The 21,591-nt window shown below is 42.8% G+C and overlaps 1 pseudogene; it reads right to left on the reverse strand.

Annotated features, from left to right (window-relative positions):
* The window catches only part of LOC121400437, a 63,470-nt pseudogene that overhangs the window by 31,703 nt on the left and 10,176 nt on the right, over window positions 1–21,591 (reverse strand).

Raw genomic sequence — 21,591 nt, forward strand, 5'->3', positions numbered from 1 at the left:
GGAAGGCGTAGGCCAGACTGAAGGGCCAGTCGGCCGTCAGAGCATCCGCATCTATAGCCAGAGGATCTCTGTACCGTGCCAGGAAGGCTGGAACCTGTCTGTTGTGCCTGGTTGCCATCAGGTCTACCTCTGGTAGCCCCCATCTTCTGGTAATCTCTTGGAAGATCTCCACGTTGAGCGACCACTCGCCTGGATCCAGGGACTGTCGGCTTAGGAAGTCTGCTTCCCAGTTCAACAACCCTGGAATGTAGATGGCAGACAGCTGGACCTGGTGTGTCTCGGCCCACTGAAATATGAGTTTTATTTCGTTGAGTGCTCCTCTGCTTCGTGTCCCGCCCTGGTGGTTGAGGTAAGCCACCGCTGTGGAATTGTCCGACTGTATCTTTACGGCTTGGCCCTCTAGGTCTTGTTGCCAGTGGAGTAATCCTAGTCGGATTGCCCGGATCTCGAGCAGGTTGATCTGCAACTGTTTTTCGACTAGGCTCCATTTTCCCTGGGCTGATCTTCCCTCGAGAACTGCCCCCCAGCCGAAGAGGCTTGCGTCTGTCGTCAGAACGCGCCAACAGGGTTCCCCTAGATTTCTTCCTATGGTGAGATGGGGAGCTTGCAACCACCAAAGGAGGGAAGTCCGCGTTTGTTGAGATAGCGGAATCTCCTGTAGTAAGGATTTTCGTTTCCAATTGTTGAGAATGTTCCACTGTAGTTCCCTGAGGTGGAATTGGGCAAATGGTACTGCTTCTATGGTAGAGACCATGACTCCCAGTACCTTCATGCAGAATCTTGCTGTGTGACGTGGCTTCTGAAGCAGTGCTTTCACTAGACCTTGAAGGTGGATTATCTTCTCCAGAGGGAGGGATACCCGTCGTGTCTGTGTGTCGAATCTCATGCCTAGGAAGATCATGGATTGGTTGGGCATCAGAGAGGACTTGCTGAGGTTCAGAACCCAACCTAGATCCTGCAGTCTGTCTATGGATATCTGTAGCGACCTTTGGGCCTCCTGGAGGGACGGTGCCTTGATTAATAGGTCGTCCAGGTAGGGAGTGATGGAGATTCCTTCGTTGCGAATCACTGCTGTGGCTGTCACCATGATTTTCGTAAAGACCCGAGGGGCCGAGGTGAGGCCGAATGGGAGACTTGTGAACTGAAAATGGTGGTTGTGGAAAGCAAAACGCAAGTATTTCTGATGCGGAGGGAAAATGGGTACATGCAGATAGGCGTCCTTTATGTCGAGGGACATAAGGAATTGGCCTGGGGACATTGCCGCTATGACAGATCTCAGGGACTCCATTTTGAACTTCCGCGGTCGAATGAACTTGTTCAGTTCTTTCAAGTCTAAGATGGGGCGGACTGATCCATCCTTCTTGGGAACTACAAATAGGTTTGAGTAGTAACCCTTGAAGAGCTCGCTGCTGGGTACAGGAACAATCACTTCTGCAAGAATGAGATTGGAGATGACTTCCTGGAAGGCTGTGCGTTTGCTCGACTCTTTTGGGAGTCTTGACATGAAAAATCTGTGAGGGGGGGAGATGAAAACTCCAGGTGGTATCCTTGAGATACGACTTCGTGGACCCAGGAATCTTGGGTAAGCCTGATCCAGACGTCGGCAAAAAATTTTAATCTCCCCCCTATTGACGTTGGGCCTGTGGAGGCGGCGTCATGCAGTGGTATTCTTGTCTGTGGTCTTTGTAGTTTGCTTTCGAGTCTGCCAGGGAGGTCTTTGCTTGTTTGTGAGAGTTTGTGAGAGCGCGAGCGCTGCTTTCGGCGATGCGCTGACATAGATGCAGCCCAGAAAATGGCGGCCGTTACTTTGATTCCCTGGGGCTGCCACCGCCCACTTGAGGAAAACGGCCCACAAGGCGGAGAAGGGGGGCCAAACAGGGAGGTTTGACGATCCGCTTCTGAGTAAGAGTGCTGCCATAAGTATATAGGCCAGCACATGGTAGTGGAGAGAGAGAACCTTATCCCAACTCTCCCTCCCCCCTGTGCAGGGCTTCCGTGAAGAAGCTTGCATACCTGCTGCAATGGCTGCCGGAGTTTGGCAGGAGAGGGGGCAGCAATGGGAAGAGTCGCCCAATAAGCTTACCTGGGAGCTGGTCTTCTCTCTCTCTCTCTCTGTCTCCGGCCAGCGTGTACTCCTCCTGTAGAGGAAGGACATGTTTAGGAGCTGGGTGGTGTGTGCAAGCACGGTAACCCCGGAGACAGGTCCCAGGTTGGAGGGTGTTAATAAGGACTTTTGCTCAGTGTAAAAGTACAAAACAACCCCCAGGTGTCAGCAAAAAACCTGACTGAAAATAAATCACATCCTAACCTCCTGAGGACACAACTAAAACTGACCTAAGCTCCGCCTGCTGGGGGTATAGCCAGCGAGGGAGGAGTCAGTTGTTTTCTTAAGGTTGTGTCCTGCCCCATGATGACCTGGAGAAAATTACTATTCCAGGAAAGAAGGGCTAAAACAAGCATCCCACTTAACAATATTGTGATTACAGCTTTAAATTAAAAACATAAGCAAGTGGGAGGGATTGCTGTGTTAATCCTTTTCTTTGGCACAAGAAAGCCTTCCTAATGCGACAATGTACCTGCAGCGAAATCATCAGGAATACATAAATACAGACAAAAATGTTGCAGAATGAAGCAGCATATTTACGTGGGCTTTTTATCTCCAGCCAGCTGGGCCCTTTTATTTTTCTGCTAAGCAAGAAAAGCTCCAAGCTTGAAGTATTTGTTCCAAAAACATGTGAAAATGTTTCTCCTTTTAGATCCTGAGGAAGTTGGGGTGAGTCCGCCTGCAAAACAAACGTATCATAAGATAATTACAGTTTACAAAACATGTGGCGGGGAACCTTATGTCCAAGAATTCTACCAATTATTTTTGTATTATTTTCATATCAAAACCCACACATCACACTAGGCTCTCCTCTTAAGTGGTTTCTCGCACAGGGGTTGGTTTACATATGTGGTTTAACTTAAATAGAATTAATAGGTGGTATTTGTAAATGCTTTACGATTGTTTAAATAAAGAAAAAAACTGACTTGTGCTATTATAATACAATATTCTATATATATATATATATATATATATATATATATATATATATATATTATATATATATATATATATATATATATAAAAAAAAAAAAAGTGTTCACAACATATCACTGGGGTATATTCTAGGGATGCACCGAATCCAGGATTCAATTCAGCCAGGATTCTGCCTTTTTCAGCAGGATTCGGATTTGACGCATTACTTTTTATCCCAAAACAAGGAAGTAAAAAAAATTTCCCCTTCCAACTCCTAATTTGCATTTGCATATGCAAATTAGGGTTCGGATTTGCTTCGGTATTTGGGCGAATCTTTCACAAAGGATTCGGGCGAATACGAAATAGTGGATTTGGTGCATCCCTAGTATATTCATTTTAGGTATGCATCAAATCCAGGATTCAGTCCGGGATTTGGGCAGGATTCGGCCTTTTTCAGCAGGATTCGGAATCACCCGTTCCTTCTGCCCGGCCGAATCCGAATCCTAATTTACATTTGCAAATTAGGGGTGGGGAGGGAAATTGCGCAACTATTTGTCACAAAACCAGGAAGTAAAAAAAAATGTTCTCCCCCTTCCAACCCCTAAATTGCATATGCAAATTAGGATTTGGTTCAGTATTCAGCCGAATCTTTCGCAAAGGATTCGCGGGTTCGGCCGAATCCAAAATAATGGATCCGGTGCATCCCTAATTCATTTCATGCAAAGCATCATTCTACTTTAAAACAACGGACATATTTCAACTCTGAATAACAAAGAATATCAGTAAATGTTTAAGCAAAGACCTTAAAGGCGGAACTAAAGTCTAACATAGAATAATGCTAGAAATGCTGTATTTTGTATACTAAACAATCATAAACTTACTGCATCACATGCCTAATAAAACAAATGATTTATGCTTTCAAAGTTGGCCACAGGGGGTCACCATCTTGTAACTATTATGTTAAACCAAGACCATGCACATGCTCAGTGTGGTCTGGGCTTCAGTTGGGAGGCTACGTTTAGGGATAGTCAAATTATCAAAACAGCACAAATCAAAATAATGTCTGCCTTACTACACCACAAGCCTAATAAAACAAACGATTTATGCTTTCAAAGTTGGCCACAGGGGGTCACCATCTTGAAACTATGTTAAACATCTTTGCAAGACCAAGACTGTGCACATGCTCAGTGTGGTCTGGGCTGCTTAGGGATCACCATAAATTGTCAAAACAGCACAAGTCAAATAATATCTGCCAGAAGCCAATACAGCAAGACTGATTAATAATCAGAATATACAGACTGTATTAAACAATACAAAAACTATAAAATCCACATTAGATTACATGACAACACAGGACCCAGTGCAGTCTGTATATTCTGATTATTAATCAGTCTTGCTGTATCGGATTCTGTATAAGCATAATCCTTATCAACTTTCTGTAAACAACCACAGGTTTTTGGGGAGAATTACAAAAAAAAAGGTCAGTAAATTAAGCTTATTTTACTAGTTGTTGCGGGACCATTTAAAGGACAAGTAAAAGGTAGTACATTGGGGTTGCTATAGATCTTTTTTCACGCAGACCCACGGGTGCAAAAAATGGCACTGCATCTTTCTTACAGAGTGCTACACCACCATTGTATCTATATTTCCCCATGGTCTGCACCTAATTCTATTATACTGCATTTGCCCAAGTCTAGAAAGCTGCAAGGGGAGGTTTTGGGAATATCGAAAACAGTGCCTGTCGTTTAAATGGAAAACTAGATTTGAGCCAGAACCTGAGAATTTCCATTGATACTATAGTTGCTAAAATTCCACAGATACTGCTAAGAAATGTATCAACTATTTCATGAACTAAATGTAGCAAATTGTAACAGTTCAGATGCTCCCGGATCACTGAGCTGCCAGATTGAGACACCAGAGACACGAACATTAAAGGGCATGTACAGGCGAAAAAATAAAATCCTATTTTTACTTTCTTTAAATGAAAAAGAAACCTATCTCCAATATACTTTAATTAAAAAACGTGTAACATTTTTATAAGAAACCCGACTGCAGTGAAATTTTCCCGTTATTTACTGCTGTGGATAGCAATAGGACAGGAAAACAATCATACTTATGAACAGCAAGGGGAGCCCCCGCCTTACTTTGCCAGCCATGCAGAACTGAAGCAGCTTTGTTTGTTTTCCTGTAGAGCAGTCGGCGACTGTGTAGAGATTTGTATTAGATTTTATTTTGGCTTTACATCCCCTTTACTGTTTTCAACTCCAGCTGCAGGGACAAAGATCCTGGAGCCAGATTTAAACAGATAAACTGGGATTCTATTTGGAGGATTATTTTGCTGCAGCCACTGGTTCTGCAGAGTTGGAGAAAGTTAGTATTAAACAATACAAAAACTATAAAATCCACATTAGATTACATGACAACACAGGACTCTCTGATTATTAATCAGTCTTGCTGTATTGGCTTCTGGCAGATATTTGACTTGTGCGGTTTTGATAATTCATGACGATCCCTAAGCAGCCCAGACCACACTGAGCATGTGCACAGTCTTGGTCTTGCAAAGATGTTTAACAAAGTTACAAGATGGTGACCTCCTGTGGCCAACTTTGAAAGCATAAATTATTTGTTTTATTAGACTTTTGGTGCAGTAAGTTCATATTTATGTTTAGTATACAAAATACAGCATTTCTAACCTTATTCTATTTCAGACTTTACTTTCCCTTTAAACTTACATTTTGGGAAATCTTAGTACACATGGTATGTGAATGCACATCTCCACCCACATTTTGATCACAAGTGCTTAATACTCTAGATGAAATCATGGAGGTGCAACTTCCCAGAACACAAAAAGCGTGTTTATTTGGAATTGCGCTCAGCGATACATTTACATTTTCACAAAGCATCTTTATTACAGAATGTTTATTTATTGCTAAAAAAAAAAAAAAAACAAAAATCATTAGACAGGTGGAAAGACTCCTTGCTTCCCACTACCCCACAATGGGTTTCGGAGATTAAACACCTTTGTGCTATAGAAACCCTTATTTACAAATCCAGAAGTGGCACTAAAAAATACCAAAAAATATGGGGAAAATGGCTAGATTGGGCTACATAAGGACATTAAGGTTTTCAATGTGCGGTTTACTAAACCTCACCTCAATCTAAGGGGGTTATTTACTAAACTCCAAATGCAAAAATCACGAAAAATGGTTTTTTTTTTTTTGTTTTTTTTTAATAAAATCAGACTTTTAAAAAATCACAAATTTTAGGAATTATTAAACCCTGAAGATGGAAAAGTCAGAATCTAAAAATCCGGCATCTCACACCTGTCAAGGTTGCATATAAGTCAATGGGAGAAGTCCAAATGATTTTTTTATGTGCGCTGGGTTTTTGGCAATACCCCGACGTTTTCGCGTGAAAATTCGGAATATAATCTTGAAAATTGGATGAAAAAATCCAAAAAATCCGCAAAAATCTGAATTTTTCCTGCAAAGCACATTTTCAGGAAAATGTAATAAATAAACGTAAAAAACCAGAGCGGATTTGATCAGAGTTTGTAGCAGAAAATATTGAGATAAATTCGGACTGATAAATAACACCCTAAATGTTAAAATCTTTTGTTATTTGATAGCATCCTGGAAAATGGATGTGGATGTCACTGTTGTAATCATCATAAAAAACTATTGTTTCTGCTGTAATTTTTAATAAAAATTGCCTGAATTAAAAAATAATAATAATAAAAGATTGAAAGCAACTGAAAAAAAGTGTTTGTTTTTGGTGAACAGCCCTTTTTAGAGGCCCAACATATGGACATTTTTTAATTTCACGTAATCAATGACTTAAAAATATTGCAGCAAAACTGTTTTGGACACATCAGGTTGTGAAATAAAAGGCACTAGGTTTGCCTGGGTGCAGTAACCTATAGCTGATAGAATTTACTGGTCACCTGTTTAAAGGCAAACATCTTACTGGTTGCTAAGGGCTACTGCACCTGGGAAAACCTAGTACTTATTACATATCGAGATGTACGAGCAAAAAAAGAAGAATTAAAGCAATCTTACCACAGCAAAACATAACTGCAGTCAAGGGATAGGTAGCATCTATGAATCCATAATAAGAGAGATATGTTTTTAAAAAGTACACTAGTAGCAGATATATACTTACTGAATATCGAACCTCCAGATATTCAGAGCTTGCTGGAACATCAGGTATTTCAAAAGCGTAATCCTTATCAACTTTCTGTAAACAACCAAATTCATGTTAGGACAGGTTTTTGGGGAGAATTATGAAAATAAAGGTCATTAAATTAAGCTTATTTTACTACTTGTTGCGGGACCATTTAAAGGACAAGTAAAAGGTAGTACACTGGGGTTGCTATAGATCTATAAAGAGGTGCAAAAAATGGCACTGCTTCTTTCTTACTGTAAGAGGGCCCGAAGGCGCAGTAATAGTGTAGACCAAAGAGGAGACCAAACCAAGTTCGAGGTACAAGAGGGTTTATCAAAAGAATCGTCAAGGTACAGGCAAATAGATCAGACCAGGCAGCAGACAACAGGAATCGTAATAACAGGCAAGAGTCGGTACACAAGAATCAAGAGTAATATATATCACACCCAGGAACAGACGAACAGGAACCTATAGTTGGGCAGGGACTGGAAGGGGAGAGAGGTTTAAGTAGTCTCTGAGTTTGGCGCCAAAGTTGACGCACTTGCGTCAGACGCTGACGTGCTTGCGTCAGACGCAGACGCCCGCGTCCCCACGTTGACGTCCTGACGCCGGCGCCCATTCTGACGCCGGCGTCCATTCCGTCGCCGGCGGCCAATCCGGGAGCAGGAAGACGATGACACCATGGAGCTGCGCCCATCAGGAACCATGCGGTGAGGCAGGAGGTCGCCATCTTGGACGCCATCTTTGGAAGGTGAGTTAGAATCCATTACACTTACATAGTGCTACACCACCATTGTATCTATATTTCCCCATGGTCCGCACCTAATTCTATTATACTGCATATGCACAAGCCTAGAAAACTGCAAGGGGAGGTTTTGGGAATATCGAAAACAGTGCCTGTCAGCCGTTTAACTGGAATTTGAGCCAGAACCTTAAGAATTTCCATTGACGTGAACAACAGGCTCTTCAGGTGGCTTTGGGCACTTTCCATAAGCTAAAAAACACAGGAGGAAGGAACACAACTTGTGCCATGAGTCTTGGTGCATATGGGAAATTATATGAGAAGAAGAAATTTTGAGGTCATTAGAGGAATGTTTTTTTTTATCTAGTATCTAGACAAGTGGATATGAAAGGAATTGCAGAGAAGGAGGGTACTATATAGTGGTTAAATAGCAGTTCTCTGGCCCAGACTGGCAATCTGTGAGATCTGGCAACTGCCAGAGGGCCGGCTGTAAGATGCCATAGACCATGTGTCCTCAACCGCCGGGGCGCGGACAGTCTTGAAGTGGGCCGCTGAGCCTAGCGTCCAATTAATGTGGCTTGCCGAATAGGACACCAGTACGCCGACTCCTCCACCGGCAACCCCCGTCCTTGCAAAAATTTTGGCTCTACACCAGTCCCGGGCCAATAAAGGTTGGGGGCAGCCACAATCATAAAAAGGCAATGGCACAGTGGGCACGATCAAGCAGGGTAAACCCTTGCAGAGATTTATTTGCACACGATGCATCGTGGCCTTTTTCTTATGCCATTGGTTTGGGGGGGTGCCGATCCCTCCTGGTATTTGAGCACCTGGCAGAGTTCCTGAAGGCCAGGGTGTGCGAGGTGAATCCCTCTTGTTTCTGGCAGCCACAATCAGTCAGTCACTGTGGAGTGGGCTGGTGGGAGACACTTGGGCCTCTGTGTACTTGAAATGCCAGGGCCTATTTTGAGTCCCAACCCAGACCTGATTTTAATCAGAAACACCACACTACAACAGACACAAATTTGTGGAATAAAAAAAAAAAAAAATTAAAAACCCACCTTGGATTTAAACTTCATGATTTTGTACTTTTCTGCAACAGCCTCATTAAACTCCTGATATACATGCATCATAGAAACTGGTGCTCCAGTGTCTTTTCCTGTTGAAAGCTGCACTCTCTGTAACAGAAATACATGTAGGCGTTAACTGCTACAAAATGCCAAGTGCATAATACATACTAGATCATTTATTTTAGCAATCAGACTCAAAGTTTTAATATACAGTAGAACCCCTCATTTTACGTTTTTCAGAGGACCAGAAAAAAATGTAAAAATGTAAATGTAAAATCCAGGAAAATGTAAAATCAGGGAAATGCATTATGCATAATATATAGGTGGGACCACAAAACAACAATATAAAATAAGGGAAAACCTAAAATCTGGGGATGTAAAATTTAGTTTTCACTGTATATCCAAATATGCTTCACTACAGGGGGTTGCTCGCCTTCTAAAGGCTCCCATACACGGACCAATAAAAGCTGCCGGCAGACCTAGGGGTCCGTTTACTAAAGTGCGGTAAATCTGACTTTAAGTTTCCGCATGTTATCGCTGAGAATATTTTTACGCCAGAATATTCGCAGCGACTAAGTTTACTAAACAGCGATGCGCTCAGAAATCATTGCGATCACTTGCGGTAACTACGTTAAGGAACTAGCTTACGTTAGCGGTAATTTTAGCGAGTTGCGAATTTTCTGGCGAAAAATTACGTTTTTGCGAATATTTATGCTATAAAATAGTCTTGTTTTATGGCGGTTATTATGGCAATTTTTACTGTGACATTTATGGCCAGAAATGCATCTTCAAAACTCATAAACTTTATTGACTGATGATTATACCATCCAACAACATCACCAGCGTGACACCAATCAAACATGTATGCATCATATAAACCCTTCTGCCAATAGAATCATAGGAAATGATACCAGTCAATCTCTTTGCTTCATAGAAATGCACAGTTTAATGTAGCCAATCACAATGAAACCAAAAAAGTGTAGAGGCTGACGAATCCTTGGACTGTGATGCCGCTGCCAATAATACGACTCTGAGCTGAAACTGCTGCTGTTGCACCAGATAGAAGCAGAAGCCAAAACATCCTGTGAGCAATAGCTACAGATCTGTCTCCTGTCAGCAAAGAATGATGGGTAAAAAAAAAAAACATTATTATGGGATATTTCCTGCCCCTTGAGAATTTTCTGGCGGAAAAAATACTTTTACGCCACTTCATAGGTGGCGGTAAAAGTTTGCGAATATTCTGGCGTTAATTTTGTCTTTAGCACATTTCGCTGTTTAGTAAACCATGCGTTAATGTGTACGTAGCGTTATTTTCAGCAAATGTGATAACTGGCGAACAATTATTCTTGCGCAAGAAAATTCACAAATTTATATTTACCGCAGGTTAGTAAACTGGCGATAACATATTTGGCGAAAATTCTGTCTATATATTGTGCGAATATTTTTAACGCACTTTAGTAAACGGACCCCTAGTCAGCAGCTTTTTGGCCTGTGTGTGGGGCCATCCGATGGGCTTCCCAGATCGATATCTGACAGATCTTGATCAGGCAGGTTAAAATATCCTGTGCGTTTATGTGGTCCCGCGATCCGACCGCCCGTATCGGATGCATTACGATCCAGTCATTGGGCCCTAGGGCCCACCATCGGATCAGCACAATATCGGCCACCTCAATGTGGGCATATCGGGGAGAGATCCGCTTGTTTGGCGATCTCTACATCTATGGCCACCTTAAGTTACTGCTTCTGCAAACATTTGTAGAACACACACATGATTTAAAGGGATACTGTCATGGGAAAAAATGTTTTTAGAAAAGGCATCAGTTATTAGTGCTGCTCCAGCAGAATTCTGCACTGAAATCCCTTTCTCAAAAGAGCTAAGAGATTTTTTTTATATTTAATTTTAAAATCTGACATGGGGCTAGACATATTGTCAGTTTCCCAGCTGCCCCAGTCATGTGCTCTGATAAATTAATATCAAACCCTCCCAGCAGCCTAACAGAACAATGGGAAGGTAACCAGACAGCAGCTCTCTAACACAAGATAACAGCTGCCTGGTAGATCTAAGAACAGTACTCATTAGTAAAATCCAGTTCCCAAAGACACATTCAATTACATTGAGTAGAAGAAACAACAACCTGTCAGAAAGCAGTCCCATCTAAAGTGCTGGCTCTTTCTGAAAGCACATGGCCAGGTAAAATGACCTGAGATGCACCTACACACCAATATTACAACTAAAAAAATACACTTTCTGGTTGGGGAATGAAATTTTATATGGTAGAGTAAATTATTTGCAGTGTAAACAGTGTAATTTAGAAATAAAAACGACATCATAAAAATCATGACAGAATCCCTTTAAACTGAACATAACAGCAGATTTTCTTTTTTTGAGCACAGTTTCTCCCCATTATATGTTATGTTTGTGAACTATGGTCTTGTATATTATAACAAAAGACTGTGCGACTATAGTATCCTTATGGGAAGCAGAAGCTTTTATCCTCTCTACACGGCTATCGGGGACATTATTGCTGCAACACCTAATGCTTAACCAAAAGCCCATTTTTCATAACATTTTCCATCAAGTTAGGGCACCAATTAAACAAAAATCTTACATTTTCACGAGGTAGAAGATATACGGTCCTCTCAATGTTCTTCACACTAACACAGCAGCTGACATATGCATCAGCTGACTCGATCCAAACTTTTCCAAATAAATAGACTACTCCTACAGATGAGAGAAATAAGTCAAATTATAGAAACTCCTCCACAAAACACAAGAATTATGTTCTATCAGTGATAAATATGATAATCCGGCATTGCACTATTGAATACATTTGTTTTTACTCTGTCTCTTACCTGGCTGACTGTACTGGTCTTCATAGGCATCTAGCCAATAAAACCTAAAAACTTGACTCCCGTCTGCACCAGTAACCAAGGGTAGGTGGCTTGAATCTACCTGAATTTCAGTGGTCATTGGTTCAGCCTCATCAATTTGATCCCAACAAGACTCATTTAAAGTAGTAGAAGTTCTGAAATTAAAACAAAGTGCATAAACTTGAACCTGTATGTGTGCATATATGCCACCGCTGCCAAAAAAAGCTTCAAAGTAAATGACATACAGTATATACAATGAAACCACGATTTTAAGTACCCTGATTTTATGTTTTCCCGCATTTTACATATTTATTTTTGGTCCCACCAGTTTATAATGCAATGGGTGCATTTCCCCGATTTTAAGTAATGTTTTCCCAGATTTTACATCAACATTTTCCTCTATGAATGTTATTTTTTTTTTTTAAACAAAGAGGTTTAAAATACGAACCAGATGTATATTTTGCCATGATTCTGCCTGTAAATGGTCAATTCCAATGAGTCTGCCCCTTATACAGTCCTGCGCCAATCACTAATTGCTTTAGGTTGTGTATGTGACTGACAGAGAGACCTTGCACATGCCCCCCATAGTGTAACATTAACACGGCAATGTTAACCCTTGTTATTAACACAGTAAATATTGTATCTCAAAGTGTTAAAAACTCCTGTGCTTATATCCTTTCAGTACTTAAAGAAAAAGTTCCCTGATTTTACATTTTTCCGGATTTTACAATGTTTTCCTGGTCCCCTGAAAACCGTTAAGTTGGGGGTTCAACTGAATGAATTCCCATTTACCAATGTTTTTCTATTAGCAATAACAAGTTAATCTAGATGTTACTTTTTAACTAATTAAAAAGGCTCGATGAAGCACATTTTACCTAACAATGAAAAAAAAAAATAAGATACAGCCTCACAGATGTTAAAAGGTTAGTGATGAACAGGTTTCATACATACATGAATGAACTTTCTTCCTCTTTAATATTTTCCTCTTTCACACACTAAATGCTTTGTGCTTGTGTCTTGATTGTGCTAGAATCAACTGGAGTTATTTCCACATTGTCTTCATCCATGGGCTCATCAAAATCTCCATCATCAAACTCAACCATTCCCGAATCCTCTTCTAAAAGAGATTAAATCACAAACCCAAACAATTCTACTTTTTATTTCACCAAAACCAACTTTATACAAGGCAACATGCCATTAATTTAGTAACACGCCACAGCAGTAGGTGCGGTTCCTTAGCATCGGCCACACAATTTCCATTGATGGCCTTCAAACTAGGAATGCACTGAATCCAGGATTTGGCCTTTTTCAGCAGGATTCGGGCCAAATCCTTCTGCTCGGCCAAACCTAATCAAAATCCTAATTTGCATATGTAAATTAGGAGTAGGGAGAGTAATCACGTGACTTTTTGTCACAAAACAAGTAAAAATGTTTCCCCTCCCTGTCCATAATTTGCATTTGCAAATTAGGGTTTGGATTCGGTTCGGTATTAGGCCGAATCATTTGTGTAGGATTCGGGGGTTGGGCTGAATCCAAAATAGTGAATTCAGTGCATCCCTACTTAAAACTAAGGTCACACTACAATATTTGTCTGCTTTGTCACCGATTCTTTTCCCTGAAGCAGGTGCTATATCGAAACTCTGACGAGACTCCTGCTATAGCCTAAACTTCAGTGATCCCCAACCAGTAGCTCGTGAGCAACATGTTGCTCTCCAACCCCTTAGATATTGCTCTCAGTGGCCTCTAAGAAGGTGTTTATTTTTGAATTCCAGGCTTGGAGGCAAGTTTTGGCTGCATAAAAACCAGGTGTACTGACAAACAGAGCCTCAATGTAAATCAATCCACATAGGAGCTACCAAATAGCCAATCACAGCCTTTATTTGGCACCCCAAGAAAATTGTTAATGCTAGTGTTGCTCCCCAACTCCTTTTACTTCTGAATGTTACTCACAGGTACAAAAGGTTGGAGATCCCTGGCCTAAAGGGTAACTAAACAAAACGGATGGTATATGTTTGAGTCAGGTGTTTTATGAATAACTGCCAATTCTTCATCTTATACAAGAACACCTCAACAGTCTCCCACAAAGGAATCTGAAAAGGCTTTCATGGAATAGTAAACGTTATTTTACCTTTGTAGTCTTCTTTTATTATTAATGCATAATTATTTCTAGAATTACCTTTTACTTGAGCTTCCACTTTCAAAGGACCAACAGCAGAAGAAATCAACTCAGCCTTAGGCTCTTTCTTTATTTGCCGGGGTACAGAAGCCTTTGATTGTGCAGCAGGATGCCCAGGCTTGGTTACAGCTGGTAATTTTTTCACACTTGCAGATAAAACCTTAAAAAAAAAAAAAAAATCAAATGCTCTGTAAAGGCTAAACGTTAATACTACTCAATTCCTACTATTTTACGGATAACTTTTCAGATTATGCGGATTCTTTGGATGTTCAAATTAGGGTTCGGGTTTGCATTAGGTAAACTGCGGAGTATTCAGTTGAACTGAAATATGATGGATTAGGTAAATCCCTATATAAAACACCTTTAGTAGAACAATAGATGCTACATAATTCAGCACGAGGTACAAAAAAAATATGATCATTTGGCATTACTGCAGAATCAGGCACATTAGTTAAAAAAAAGTGCAGAACGACTGGTTTACATCAGTTATCAACTCCTATTGCTATTCAAAGAAAAATGTAAATTCCATTTTTTTTTTATTGAGAAAATGGAGAAGCATCTTCGCTTCTACAATTAGAGCCACAATTATCAAGGGTCGAATTTTGAATTCATTTGAGGTTTTTTTTTTTTTTTTTTTTTAAATTACCATAAATTTGAAATTTGACCAATTGAAAATTATTAATAAAATCACATTTTTCCAACTTGGACTTCAAACTTGTCACAGGGGGTCACCATCTTGGAAAGTGTCTGCGACACTGGCATGCTCAGTGGGCTCTGAGCAGCTGTTGAGAAGCTAAGCTTAGGGGTTGTTGCAAATTATCAAGCAGAAAATAAGGTTTATCTGTAATATAAGATGATGCTACAAGGCTGATTATTAAATTCTGATTGCACTGGTTTCTGTGCTGCCATGTAGTAATTATCTGTATTAATTACTAATCAGCCTTATATTGTGACATTTCTATTCTATGTGTTCTGTATATTGTGAGTGGGTCCCTCAGCTCAGTAAGTGACAGCAGCACAGAGCATGTGCAGTGAATCAGCAGAAAATAAGACAGGGAGCTACTGGGGCATCTTTGGAGAAAGATCTTTACTGCTTAAGGTCTGTGAATGCCTCGGGCTGGTACACAAGCACAAAACATATTGTACAACATTTCTAGCTACTTCTATAGTTTTCTTTCCTTTAAACATGTATATCTTGAGTGAATGCATATTTAAACTAACATCTTACCTTTGGGGCTGTAGGTGGTACTGAGAAAGGGTTTAAAGGAGATCCTGCAAGTTTCTTCTTCTTTAGTGTAATTACTGGTGGTGGTGTTATAGGAACAGCCTAAAGAGCACAATTGCCAAGTTAAAGACACAAATAACACAAAATACAGATTTTGTGCTGATAAAGTACACATTTGTCTATAAAATTGTAACAATTATATTAATTACCTGCGACTTCAAATCTTGCAATAAATCGCCAAGCAAATCATCTTTTGACAAATCCACAGCTTTCTGCACAACACACAAAAAAATAGATTTTTGTACTTACCGTTAAATCCTTTTCTCTTGTCCTACATTGGGGGACACAGGCACCATGGGGATGAAGATCCTGCTGCTTGGAGGATGGACACTAAACAGTTAACGAAACTCCTCCTCCTGCACTGGGCTTCATCCCCTGCCTACTTCCTGTACCCTCAGTTTTCGGGCCGAAGAAGGAAAGACAACCCTACTAAAACCATGTGCAAACAGAAGAGGAACTCTCACCCCTTATAAACTATCTACATTATATGTCAAACTTCAACTGTGCGTTTGAACTGTATATTTGAACTAGGAATTTTAATCAGGGAGGGAAGGCCTGTGTCCCCCAATGTAGGACAAGAGAAAAGGATTTAACGGTAAGTACAAAAATCTATTTTTCTCTTGCCTAGATTGGGGGACACAGGCACCATGGGGACGTCCCAAAGCTACCCATGAGGGCGGAACTTACACCCCAGTGCTCATTTAACAACTGTCTGTAGCACCTTTCTCCCAAAACTTGCTTCTGCTGAGGAGAAGGTGTGTATCTTGTAGAACCTGGAAAAAGTGTGTAGTGATGACCACACTGCAGCCCTACAAATCTGGTCAGCGGAAGCCTGGTGGCGTATCGCCCAGGAGGTGCTTAGAGACCTGGTAGAGTGAGCTCGAATCTGAAAGGGTGGAGGTCTGTCTTTTGCTACATAAGCCTTTGAGATGGCAGACCTGATCCACTTGAAGATTGTTGTCTTTGATGCCCGGAGGCCCTTCCTTGGTCCCTCCGGAATGATGAAGAGACTGTCAGTTCTTCTTATACTCTTGGTAACAGAAATATATGTCCTTAGAGTGCGAACCACATCCAAAGTGTTTAACTTCCTCTCTATCTGTGTCTTGGGATCTGGACAGAAAGAAGGTACGACAATGTCCTGATTAAGGTGAAATTCCGACACCACCTTAGGAAGGAAATCCGGTGTCGGTCTCAGAACTACCTTGTCCATATGGAAAACTGTAAACGGAGATTTGCAGGATAGAGCTGCCAACTCAGACACCCTTCTAGCGGACGTGATGGCTAGTAGAAACACTGTCTTAATCGTCAGTATAAGCAAGGGGATGTCCGTGATTGGTTCAAACGGATGTTCCTGGATTGCCGATAATACTAGGTTAAGATCCCATGGAGGAATTGGTTGACGGTATGGAGGTACCTGGCGCAGAGCACCCTGTAGGAACGTCTTGATGTTTTGGCGCAACGCCAACTGGTGTTGGAAGAAAATGGATAATGCAGATACTTGGACCTTCAATGAGCTAAGGGCTAGAACCTTATCCAGTCCCTCCTGAAGAAAACGCAGTACGTTTGCCTCATTCATTACTTGTGGGTTCTTGGAGTTAGCCTCGCACCATGCAATGAAGGTTTTCCATACTCTGTGGTAAATACGGGCTGAAACAGGTTTTCTGGCTTTCAATAGGGTAGGTAAAGCCTCTCTTGGTACTCCAGATCTGGAAAGTATCAAGGCCTCAAGAGCCACGCCGTTAAATCCAGCCGTGGAGAATTCGTATGAACAATCGGTCCTTGTGTTAGAAGATCCTCCCTGAGCGGAAGTCGGAATGGAGCGTCTGCTGCTAGCTGTATGAGATCTGCAATCCATGGTCTGCGAGGCCAGAATGGAGCCACCAGTATTGCCTCTACTCTCTCTTCCTTTATCCTTCTGATGACTCGCGGAAGCAGGGCGAGTGGTGGAAACACGTATACTTTGTGAAAAGGCCACGGAGCTACTAGAGCATCTACCGCTGTCGCTAACGGATCCTTGCTTCTTGCCATAAAGTTTGGTAGCTTGTTGTTGTATCTTGACGCCATCAAGTGCACCTCTGGCATACCCCATCGTGTCACTATCAGTTGGAATACTTCCGGATGAAGGCTCCACTCGCCCTGATCTACTGTCTCTCGACTGAGGAAGTCTGCTACCAATTGTCTACTCCTGGAATGTGTACTGCGAAGATGGCTGGTACATTCCTTTCTGCCCATAGCAGTATCCTTTGTGCTTCGGCCAGAGCCGTTTGGCTTCTTGTGCCCCCCTGGTGGTTTATGTAGGCTACTGCTGTCATGTTGTCTGACTGGATTCTCACCGGTCGACCCTTTAGAATGTTTGTCCAGTGGGACAAGGAGAGCCATATTGCCCTCAGTTCCAATATGTTGATGGGAAGAGATCTTTCCCCTGGGTTCCATTTGCCCTGGATAGTGTGTTGCTCCAGTACTCCTCCCCATCCTTGTAGGCTGGCATCTGTTGTTACTATTGTCCATGCATTGTCGGGAAACAATTTTCCTGATTGTAGTGTGGATGACTGGAGCCACCATTTCATTGATGCTTGAACTGGATCCGTTACTAGAATCCTGCGGTCTAGCTCTGTACGCCTCTGTCTCTGATGCCGTAAGATCAACCTCTGCAGTGGTCTTGTATGTGCCTGGGCGTACGGTACCGCTGGGATTGATGCTACCATTGTCCCCAGCGCTCTCATGGCTACTCGTAGTGGTATGTACTTTTCCTTCTGAATGATCATCAGTCTTGTGTGAAAGGCATCTATCTTGGCAGGTGGGAGAAAAACTTTCCCCAGTGAAGTGTCTATCAGAAGGCCTAAATATTCCCTCCGCTGTGCTGGTGTGAATGCTGACTTCTGGTAGTTGATGAGCCAACCTAATTGAGTCAGTCTGTCTACTACTGTCTGTAGGTGACTTGTGGTTAGGGAGCAGGACGGAGTCTTGACAAGTAGGTCGTCTAGGTACGGTATGACTCCAATGCCTTGGAGTCTCAGGTCTACTAGAGCTGCTGCCATAACCTTTGTGAAGACTCGCGGTGCTGAGGATAGTCCGAAGGGAAGTGCCACAAATTGCCAATGTTCGCCTGCAGTGAAGAAACGAAGGACTCTGTAGTGGTTGGGATGTATCGACACGTGAAGATACGCGTCTTTGATGTCTATCACCGTCATGTATTCCCCCATCTGTAGTGATAGTAGGACCGACTGTACGGATTCCATTTTGAAATGCTGTCTTTTGACGTATTTGTTTACAGCCTTTAGATCTAGCACAGGACGATAGGATCCGTCCTTTTTGGGGACTATGAACAGGTTGGAATAGAAACCTCTGCCCCTGTCTAGCTGCGGGACCTGCTGTATGACCCCTGAGGATGAAAGGTCCTGGATAATCTTTAGAAACGCTGATCGCTTTGGCTCTTTTGAGGGAATTCGTGACATAAAGAATCTTTTTGGTGGAACTTGTAAAAAGTCTATTAGGTAGCCGTGAGATACTACCTTAAGTACCCAAGGGTCCTGGACTCTCTGTTTCCACACCTCCCGAAAGTTTCTTAGGCGGCCGCCTAGTAAGACACCCTCGGGGGTGGGCACCTCTTCATGCAGAGGTGGATTTCTCCTGGGATGGTTTTGCGGTGTTTCTGGTCGCAGACCAGTTGTTGCTCTGTTTGCTTGGATATCTGGGTCGATTGTACGTCTGGTGCTTTTCTGTTTGTGTTCTCTGTCTCTGGCCTTGACCTTGACGAAAGGGCCGCAGAAAAGGTCTCCTCTTGAAAATGGTGCGCTTGGGTCTGTTTTGTGGTAGCAGGGTACTTTTACCCCCTGTTGCCTGTGAGATTATCTTTTCTAATTCTGCTCCGAAAAGCTGTTTTCCTGCAAAAGGAAGGCTGACCAGAGATCTTTTTGATGTAAGATCCGCAGACCAATTCTTCAACCATAGGAAACGTCTTGCTGCAATGGATTGTGATGAAGCCCTGGCAACTAGTTTTGCTGCATCAAGTGCTGCTTCACAGATGTAAGAGTTAGCGTCAGCAATCTGTGATAAAAGTAGGTCTGTAGACGGGTCCTCAGACCCAATAAGTTGTGCAACTTGTTCCACCCATATCTCCATTGCTCTTGAAACCCAAGCTGTGGCAAAGATCGGTTGTAGAGCCGCTCCTGCCCCTGAAAAAATGGCTTTACAGAAACCCTCTAATCTCCTGTCTATGGGGTCCTTAAAGGAAGCTGCGTCCGCCACTGGTATGGTTGTGGCCTTCGAAAGACGCGACACTGGCGGGTCCACGGCTGGTGGGGAAGACCAGAGTTCGGTAACTTCCGTAGGGAAGGGATAAGTCTGTGAAAAAAGTCTAGACAGTTGAACCTTGCGGTCTGGAACTTTCCATTGTGCCTTCACTATATCATCTAGATGTTCATAAGCTGGGAAGACATATGAAGTTTTCTTCTGCTTCTTAAAAATGTTCTTACTTGGTTCTGCCGTAGCTGAAGTGTCTTCTATATTTAGGGTTTGTAGAACCATCTGAATCAGTGATTCTACCTCCCTTTGAGATCTGGGAGTATCCTGTTCCTGATCTGACTCTTCGCCTGACAACACTTGTCCCTCTTCTCCTGAATCCTCCTCGTCTGGGGATTCGGAAGATGGAGGGTGAGGGCGCTTGGAAACCGTCGCCTGTGCACTCATCCTTTGTGGTTGATTGGAAAGGTGCTCTAACACCCTGTCTAAGGTTTCTGGAATTCTGGCTAAGTTCTGGAGTCCTGCCAGTGAAAGAGAGAGTGCTCGCACCAATTCCGAATCCGAGCTCAATTGAGAAGCCGAAGCTATCGCTGAGCTGGGTTGTAGGGTTGCATTAGGCAAATCAAGTGCAGGGGTAGAGCCAGGCCTACAAGATATACACTCTGGGTCAGCAGAGGCAGAGTCAAATTTGGTTTTACATGAAGAACATGCAAGGTAGGAAATTTGGGGTGGGGTGCGGTTCTTATTTTGCCGCTTAGTGGAGGGTACCCCTTCTGCCCTGTCAGTCATGGCAATAGGGTTGTCGCTTCCCCCTTAAGTAAGGTAGGCAGGGGAACTGCTTGGTAAGTGTTGTGACAAGTTCACAGGGACTTCCCCTTGAGTGGAGACCTGTGTGGGCGAGAAGAGCATATGCTTAAGCATATTACTCATGCGGTCGCTTATTGAAGAGGAAGACAAAATTACTCACTGAACCCAGCTTCCTCGTGTCTCCTCTAGGAGCAGAGATGTCGCAGAATCCGCGTCTCACTCGGGTCCAAGATGGCGACCGGAAGTGACGTAACGTATAGGGCGGATAGTGGCCCAAGAGCAAGATGGCCGCCGCTATCCAAAAACCGCCCACAGGCGAAATGGCGGCCACAAGAAGTGCGCAGAAAAACTCAGCTGGGGTCGGGCTCTGCACTAAGTATGCCTGGAACCTGACGGCGAAAGCTGCGACGTGAAGAGAGATAGGACGCAAGCGTCCCAAAAGTAAAATGGCCGCCGCGAGGTCTCCGCATGGAGAATGCCCACTTCAAAGATGGCGGCCGCATGCGGGAAACGCAGTGACCTAGCGTGGAACGGTCCGCTCTATCAATGCTGCAGCTACACCAGGGAAACTTGTAAATATAAGGTACCCAGGAACTCAGCTCTCCTATGAAGATAGGAGTGAGGCCGACAGTCTGGAGACTAACAGAGTGCCTCTACTCTCTCCTTGAAGAGACTGTCAGGGTAACAAGAGGTGAGAAAAAAGGGTAATAACGAAGAACTTACCCCCTTTGCTGCCAGCCATAATTGCCCAGATATTGGTGCGTACCCCGATTAGGGCCTCTGGTGCAGCCTCCGGGGAGCGGAAACCAAGGGCCCCAGGGTGGTGAGGGAGCATCTGCCTGCAGACCTCCGTAGAGCGGGAAGGCATTGAGGGCACAATGTGTTCGGCTGGGGGGGGCTCAGGAAAGACAACTCGGGCCCCCACTGCTGACATGGCACAAGAATCAATCAGTACCACTGCTCCCAGTCAGAAGTATCCGTCCTCCTTCTGAGGACACTAAAGTAAAACTGAGGGTACAGGAAGTAGGCAGGGGATGAAGCCCAGTGCAGGAGGAGGAGTTTCGTTAACTGTTTAGTGTCCATCCTCCAAGCAGCAGGATCTTCATCCCCATGGTGCCTGTGTCCCCCAATCTAGGCAAGAGAAATAATGCGTATTATACATATGACCAAAGATAATGAATGAAAAGTCAGTCATACATTCAGAATGCAATTCAACCA

Source organism: Xenopus laevis, chromosome 2S (genome assembly GCF_017654675.1).
Source record: "Xenopus laevis strain J_2021 chromosome 2S, Xenopus_laevis_v10.1, whole genome shotgun sequence".
Lineage (NCBI taxonomy): Eukaryota > Metazoa > Chordata > Amphibia > Anura > Pipidae > Xenopus > Xenopus laevis.